This window comes from Vulpes vulpes, chromosome 7 (assembly GCF_048418805.1).
Source record: "Vulpes vulpes isolate BD-2025 chromosome 7, VulVul3, whole genome shotgun sequence".
Classification (NCBI taxonomy): Eukaryota; Metazoa; Chordata; class Mammalia; order Carnivora; family Canidae; genus Vulpes; species Vulpes vulpes.
The window spans coordinates 107,997,689-108,006,321 of record NC_132786.1 but is presented as its reverse complement, the minus strand read 5'-3'; positions in this window follow the sequence as shown (position 1 = coordinate 108,006,321).

Sequence of the window (8,633 nt, the reverse complement as noted above, 5' to 3'; positions counted from 1 at the left end):
TTCTTAATAAATCATTATTGGGATCCCTGGGTGGCTCAGTGGTTTAGCCCCTGCCCTTGGCCCAGGGCGTGATACTGGAGTCCCGGGATCCAGTCCCACATCGAGCTCCCTGCATAGAGCCTGCTTCTCCCTCTGCCTGAGTCTCTGCCCCCCTCCCTCCCTGTGTCTCTCATGAATGAATAAATCTTTAAAAATAAATAAATAAATAAATCATTATTAATTAAATAGCCCATGTGAGACAAACTAGAGACAGACTGTCCCAGATGTGGGGATGAATGGGGGTCATGGAAACCAAGTGACCATTCTAGCAGGTGGGGGCAGTGGGGAGAGAGCCTCATCCAGCAGTGGCCTGAGAAACAGGCATGGGAGCAGAGGGATGTGAGACAGTCACATGGGCTGCCAAGAAGCCTCTGTGCTGGAAACGGTCCCCATCAGAAGTTTCCAGGGAGCGATGGTGTTGGTAGGGGGAATGGGCAGAGAGGGCAGACACTAACCATCCCTCCCAGCTGTCACCACAGGACATGCTGCCAGTCAGGGTTGTTGGTTCATCACCCAGACTGAAGTCTGTGCCCACCTGAGCAGCTTGGAAGAGGATGGCTCATAGAGAAGGTTGGGGTGACGATGTTATGGCTGGTTTTCTCCTGATCCTCTGACCTGCCTCCCTCTCCAGAGTGGCAGTGTTTCATAAAAAGGCCAATTTGAAAAAAAAAAAGAAAAAGGCCAATTTGTTGGGTTGGGCCTATGAAGATTATTTGCCAGTGGTCTGCGGGTTCAGGAGTGGCTTGGAAAGGGCCAACAGTGGTATCAGCCACCTTTATAACATGGCACCATGTGCTCCTCTCTGCACCACGTTAGCTACTCAGCTTTGAATCACACTTTGTTGTGGATACGTATGTTAATTTGAAACTCCCCTTCTTGCTTATTAAAATCAGATTACTCAGTAACACTGGCTAAGAGTTTTTAGTTGAGGGAGTCACACAGGGAAAGTGATGCTACCTTTACTTTTTTGTTCATGCCACAGCAGGGAACAACTGTGAGGATCCAGGCGTGCAGAGGAAGAAGAACCCAAACATTGGAGGTTCACAGATCTGAGCTGAAAGCTCAGATGTTACTTCCTGTGGCAGCCTGACTCAGAAGTTCCCCAGCGATCCCGCTCCTGCCACGGTCCCTCCCCTTGAGCGTGGGCTGGCCTAGCAGCTTTCTTCCAGGCAACAGGATACAGCAAAGATGTCGGGATGCCCCTTCTGAGATTAGGTTATAAAGATTATAGGCTCTGTCCTGCTAGCAGACTCTATCTGTTGTTTTCTTGGCTCACACCCTGATGAATGAAGTGGCCACATCACACAGGCCCCCATGGTGACAAGTGGAGGAGAGCGGCCTCCTGCCAACAGCTGGCAAGAATTTGAGGTCTTCAGACCCATAGCTCAAGGGAACTGAATTCTGTCAACAACTGCTGAGAATCTTCAACGCAGATCCTTGCCCAGTTGAGCTTTCGGATGAAACCCTAGCCCTGGCTGACACTCTGATTGCAGCACCTGAGACACCCTGAAGCAGAGCACCCAGCTAAGATGCACCCAAGTACCAGAAGCACTAAAACCATGAAATAGTCCATGTGCACTGTTGTATGTTGCTGAGTTTGTGGCAATTTGTCACCCAGCAATAGAATGTTAAGACATGTCTCATTTGGGTGGATTTGGGCAGGTTATTTTCCCTCTTCACACTTCAATTTTCATGGCACCTGGGTGGCTCAGTTAGTTATGCATCTGCCTTTGGCTCAGGCCATGATCTCAGGGTCCCTGGATCGAACCCCACATCAGGCTTCCTGCTCAGTGAGGAATCTGCTTCTCCCTCTCCCTCTGCCCCTCCTCCCACTCATGCTCTCTCAAATAAAGAAATAAAATCTTTAAAAAAATAAACTTCAATTTTCTCATCTGTCAAGATGGCTGGGATAATAATAAAAATGATGGTGTTAATAATAATATTATTAATAATAATAATAATAAGGCTGCTTTTGGGGAATACAATGAGTAACTGCAAAAAAAAAAAAAAAAAAGAAGCATGCAAATGTTGACCTCTGAGTAAGGGGTCTGGGCCATGCCTGGGCTGGATCTTGACCATGGTGGGTAAGAGCAGCAGGAGGAGTTACTCAGTGGGAGGAGTGGGAAGGGCTTCCCTGCAGTCACAAAGCTTGGAGCTGGAGGAGCTAAAGACAGGATGTCAAGTGAAGGCAAATCTGGGGACTGAAGAGATTGAAAGAGTTCAGACAGACTGAGGTGTAGGAAAAGCAGGAAGCAGAGCAGTAAGATGGAGGGAGCCTTTCATAAGGTGCCAGAGATGCCAATGGGTGCGAAGAAGCGATGGAGACACGGCAAGTGTTTAAGAGCATAGCAGAACTCAACTCACGCCAAGGGCACCAGAATCCAGGGCTTGGGTGCCCACTACGGTTGGCTCTGAGCACCCACCCTCTCTTAGTGATGGAACTCCTCTCCATCCTGCCCATAATGCCAGGGGACTCCTCCTTGAATGGGATCCCCTAACCCCACATCGGTCTCTAGCTAATTGCCCACTCAGCATCTCTCCTGGGATGTCTAAGAGGCATCTGAGATTTCACATGCTCGGATCTGAACCCCTGCTTTCAAACTCTTCCTCAGAGCTCTGCTGCACTGCAGTCTGCCCATTGCAAAAGTCTTGCTCTGACCACTCTAGAGTGAACAGCAATGATCTGACAATGCATATTGTAAAAGATGCAAAAATCTAGATTTAAGTAAAAAGAGTAAAAAGCGAACATCCTTCTCCATCTTGATGTCCTCATCCTCTCACCACGTATATTCAAACGGTTTCTATATCAGAACCTACAGGGCTACCTGCACTCACCTGCCCGGGACTCACGACCTTTCTGCTACTGACAAACAGATCATTTCTTTCCTGTTTTAAAAAGAGGCTATAACAAGCAATACCATAATGAACATCCATATCCATATCCATATCCATATGCGCAATTATTTCTTCAGGCTAGATTCCTAGAAGTGGGGCTGTGAAGTCAAAGGATTTGCACATAAAACATTTGGGAGAGACTGACAAATGATCCTGTAATGTGGTTTACATTCCCACCACCGGCGTGTGACAGTGCCTCTGTGCCAGTGCTGGACATTATCAATCTTTTTAAGAATTTCCAAGAATGAGATCTTGTCTTAACTTACTTAACTTTCCTGATAACCAGAGCTTGAATACATTTCCACGCATTTATTGGCCCCTTGGAGTTGTTCTTCAGTGAATTGCCTCTCTGTATCCTTGGTTTGTTTTTCTATGGGCTATTTATCCCAAATTACTAATGGAAAATCTGAGGACTGGAGAAAATAAACTAATTGGCTTGAAGTCTCACCACTAGTAAGTGGCTGGGCTGGACATGAGCTTGGCTCTATTTCTTAAAAGTGCACATTCTCAACCACCAGGTGGGTTAGCCTGCTTCTCAGGGATGGTCAAGTTTAATAGGATGAATGATAACCTGAAGGCTGCACAAGGACATGAGTCTCACTCACTTGTGGGGCTGTGGCCTTTTCTGTTTCTACCCGAAACAGCCCCACTGTATGCTGCAGCTCCCGCCAGGAAGGCCCTCGGGGTGGCTACCGGGCTCCCTGGCTGACCACCACCGCGCCTATTGCCCTGTGCTGGCCCTGGCTGCCCGTCCTCGCACATTTAGCAATCACGTTGCCCCTAAAGACATAGGCAGCCAGAAATAGCAACCCATGGCTTACTGCCATTTTCTTAGTTAAGCCAACTGGAGCTAGACCATCCTTGGCTTTGGGTGCGATTCATTCTCCAAAATCCAAATCCAAGACTACTCTGTATCTGGCAAAGGTCACAGCTGCAAACGCAGAGTGGGAATGCATAGGCAGCTGCTGTCAACTCCTCTGACATCATGCCAAGGCCACCCTACCATTGTTTGTGGCAGATCAACGCCTTTCTTTGGCAGAGGAGGTTTGCAGGCCTGCCCTTTGGTATCTGTCAGCCTGACTTCTCAGCAGGCCGGAGGGCGCCCGAGTGCCGGAGGAATGCCTTCCCTATAAATAGAAGTCCTTCACAGGGCTTCCACTGGCTGGCGGCCTTCACGGCATCCGCACCATTTATGCGTTCCGCCCAGGGCCAGCGGCAGGCGTGGTGGGAGAGATGATCTGGGCAGAGGACCCCACAGCCTGGGGCTGTCACCCACCAGCCCCCAGGAGACCCCTCTTGAAATGGCTGCTATGACTGTTGCAGAGAAACAGGGCAACTTAGGGGTTTTGTTTGGCAAGTAAAGGAACCTGATTCTTGAATCACCTCAGACCCACAGATCCTCTTGAACAGTGGTTCCAGATGTGCACACATGACCACGGCTCGGGGCTCTTGGAGGTCAAGGCAGATGCTGCTGGAATACTGCAGGTGGAACTTGGTCCCAGTGAGAACTCAGCTGTGCCACCCAGTGGCCTGGCTTTGAGAAGGTATCAGAGCTCGACTCCAGCTCTCTCAAGTCAAAATCAAAATCCCCGTTCCCATCTTTGGAAAGAGTAGGGAAACACCACTCAATCTTTTGTGGGCTCTGAAGCACAAGGGTCAAGTCTCTAGTTTGGCAACCTATACCTGGTAGCCAAAGCCTGCTTAAAGGGTCACGAGAGAGAAAGGCAGGCCTGTAAGGGGAAGAACATCAGTGCAGTGATGATAAAGGAGGTGGAAGGAGTAGGAAAGGAGGAACCGACTGGAATTAGGTGATGGGAAAAGAAAAATGGAAGCAAGAAACGAATAAGGTTCGAGGACACTGAGTCTCAAAGGCCATTTTTGCCAACAGCTTTCATAGAATCAGTAGCCATTCAGGGACCACCCCCCCCCCCAACCTCCTTGGTGATCATAAAATTGTGGGGTCTGATGGAAACTGGTGAGTACTTCTGGAAGACTTTTTTTTTTTTTAAAGAAAGAGTTGGAAAAAGAAGCTCTAGAGTTCCAGGATTCCTATGACTCTGAGAACAGGCAATGGATGTTATTCTAGATGCAGAAACCTCGGTGACTTTATGCTATAAACTGAGCGTGTTCCCTTGAAACTCATATGTAGAGACCTTATCTCCAACGTGATGGTATTTGGAGGTAAAGTCTTTGGAAGGTGATTAGGTCACGAGAGCAGAGCCCTCATGAATGGGATTAGTGCCCCTACAGAAGAGACTCCAGAGAGCTCCCTCAACCCTTCTGTCATGTGAGGACACATGAACCAGGAAGCAGATCCTCACTGGACACTGCATCTCCTGGTGCCTTGATCTTGGACCTCTAGAGCTATGAGAACTTTTTTATCAGCCACTCAGTCTATGGTATTCTGTTATAGCAGCCTGAAGTGATTAAGACATCATGTTCTTTCCAGATTTTTTTCTTCTGATTGATTTCTACTTTCATACCATTGCGGCTGGAAAAGATACATGATATGATTTCAATCTCCTTGAATGTAATGATTTAGACACTTTGACAGAGCAGTGACATACCAACTTCTCACCACTTCTTAGGAGGCACATGGGGCATTTTTCTGCTTTCAGGCCGTCCTGCGGGAATGGGGCAAGTTCTGAGGCTTCTTGGAGATGGTGTATAGGCAGGCAGCCTTGGAGAGCACCAGAAAGCAGTGCACCTTGGGTAGCTTCTATCCTAGGTTAGAAACCGTGCAGAGAGCAGGAGGGGCCACAGCATTATAGTCTCGCTTTCCTACCAGGATGTGTCCAGGGCCACATCTATTTTATGACTTTCCTATCTACTGGTGACACTTCCTTGAAGGGTCATTCAGGGATCATGGGGTTGGGGGCACAGAGACCTTGACACCCACCGACTCCTGTTCCCATTCCGTGGTAAAACGTGGGAGTTTTGGAGATTTACCAACAACATTCCCAACTCTTGAACACAAACGGTTTCCCTTGAGATGTAGGGGCAAAGGCAGGGCCCTGAAGCTTCTGTCTTGAGGGCAGTGTACTTCCAAGCTTGCCATTCTGCACACGAACGAGGGCGAGCAGGTCAATCTGAGAGCAAAGCAGTCTCTCCATGCTCTTGAAAGAAAGGGTAGCATTTCTTTCTTCTTCCTATACCTCATTCATTCATTCATTCATTCATTCCACAAAGGTTTCATGAGAGCCTCTTCCATGCCAGGACTGTGTTAAGCACGGGGGATACAATGGAGAACACCTCTGCCCTCAGGTAGCTTGTTACCCAGTGGGGCTGATGGGCAATAAATACGTACACAAAGAAATAAGAAGATAAGGTCATACTTAGATCATGAAGTCTCCTGCCGTCTGTCCTCTCCTGGGAAGGGTTATCTTCGGCTGGCCAGCCTTATGACACATTTAGATCACGGAAAGTGAACTTCAGGGGGGTGCTCCTCTGATTCTTAAGCTCGCTGGTCTCTTCACAATACTCTCATTTCTTTGCTGTGGGGCTGACAGCTGTACTGAGGGCAGTGTAATGGTTTTTAGCTGTAATAAAGCACTGTTGCCAAACACAACTTGGCCTCTGCCCATTATTGTTCCCCAAATGCCACAGGAGCAGCATGACGCCTTGTGACAAGAGACTAAGGCTTTGCAGTCAGACAGAACTGGCTTCTATTCCTGGTTCTGCCACCATGTGAGCTTAGAGAAGTGACTTTTTTCCTCCAAGTCATGAGATTTTAATGGAGACAAAACTGGCATCTCTGTAAGGATTTTCTCTTCATGGCATAAGATGTATTAGGACCATGAAGGCACTTTGCCCAGCACCTGGCACACAGGAACTGCACGGTGAATCTTGGCTCCCTGTCAACACAGTGAATGATTCCTAGCCTGGAGGCCAGGGCTCTTCAAAGTGTGGTCCACGGACCACCTGAGACAGCCCCACCTGGGGTACTTGCAGATGTGCAGCTGTCTGTGTCCATCAGGCCCTGGGGGCGCCGGTCCACGAGCCTGCGCCTTTCCCAGGCAACTCACTTAAGAGCCTGAAGTTGGAGACTCGCTCATCTACAGCTTTGATCGGTGGCCCAGGCTTCTATTACGTTGAGGGTCAAGAAATCACTTTTTTTTTTTTTTAAGATTTTACTTATTTACTCATAGAGACACACACACACACAGAGGCAGAGACACAGGCAGAGGGAGAAGCAGGCTCCATGCAGGGAGCCCGACGTGGGACTCGATCCCGGGTCTCTAGGATCACACCCCAGGCTGCAGGCAGCGCTAAACCACTGCGCCACGGAGGCTGCCCAAGAAATCACTTTTTAATGGTCCACTCCCAGCATCAGAGCTTTTACAGTGTGGGGGCACCTGACGTGTGTGTCTTCAGTAAAGTACTTCCTATATGAGAAAGGAGACCTCAAACCACCCAGGACCTTGAGCCTTCTGGTCCTGGCTAACCCACCCCGACCCAGCACTGTGGGGTCACCCCAGGGACTTACCCAACCTATTTCAGGAGGATGGAAAGTTCCAGCTTCTGCCATTTCTGGACAGAAAATGGGGGGATGGACCGGTATGGCAGGTAGACCTGCCAGGAGCCTGTTCCAGGAGGGGCTGACAAGCCTCTTTGGGCTGAACCCACGGGAAACGTGTCAGGCTCACAAACTGGTGACCTTGGGAAAGAGTGGGCGAAAGGTTATTCTCAGCCCATCACGCAGGAGAACATCTAACATTTTGGACTCGAGGTCCTCTAGTGAGTGGCCGGATTAAAAGACAAATGAAAACTGAAAGCCAGCTGTCACCAGGGCAGCACCCTGGACCACACACGCAGGGCCTCACCACCTCGTACTGGCGGCCAGTGATGGCAGGCGGTGGGCACAGGTGGGCACTTTCGGTGGACAGACCCGGGCCCGTCCCTGGGCCCCGGCGACCCAGGCACCACTTAGGAGCTCTGCAGCATTAGCAGAAACGGCTGTGCGTTAAAGCCCAAAGAACACTGGGTGCCACTGAAGGGGAGCTTGCCAAACCCTACACGAGACATCCCGAGGAACAGCCCAGAATATTTGGGAGGAACCTCAGAAGGACTGGGAATCCCCTAAGCAAGCGCCAGAAGAGTCAGAGAAATGAGAATTTGTCTGCAGTCGTGATTCTCCCCTCCCCCTAGGCTGGTGTGGTTTGGGGAAAACGGGTGACATCAGTCCATGTGCAGAGGTGGGGAAACAGGATTAGTCACCCCACCCCAGACCATGAATTCCCTAGTTTCTGCCTCCTTGTGACATCACTGCTCCAGAGCATAGCACCCTGCGGCGCCAGAGGAGAAGTTCCATTTCTGGAGGATTTACAAGAGTGCCATTGTCTCGATGACAGACCAAGAGACCGAGGTCATTGTGTTTCCCGGCAGCTGCCCTGCCCTGCTGCACATCTGGACCGCCCTCCCTGAGCAGCAGGCGGCCTGGCCTGGGGGGATGGATCCGCGCGGCAGGCAGGGCACCTGCACCTGCTCCGGCGGCTGTGTCATCAGGACCCCACGCGGGCTCACCAGCTCTGGCTCCCGAATGAGGTTTTCCAGAGCCCAGGGCCAGTTTTGCTTGTGCGCCTCCAGAGCCGAAGAGCAGGGGGTCAGAGCAAGGTTGGCAGGGCACCTCGGGGGGTATAGGCTCTCCTGCGTTAAGCGGAGGGCTGGCCCCAGGTCCCAAGAGAGCAGGCGACCTGGAG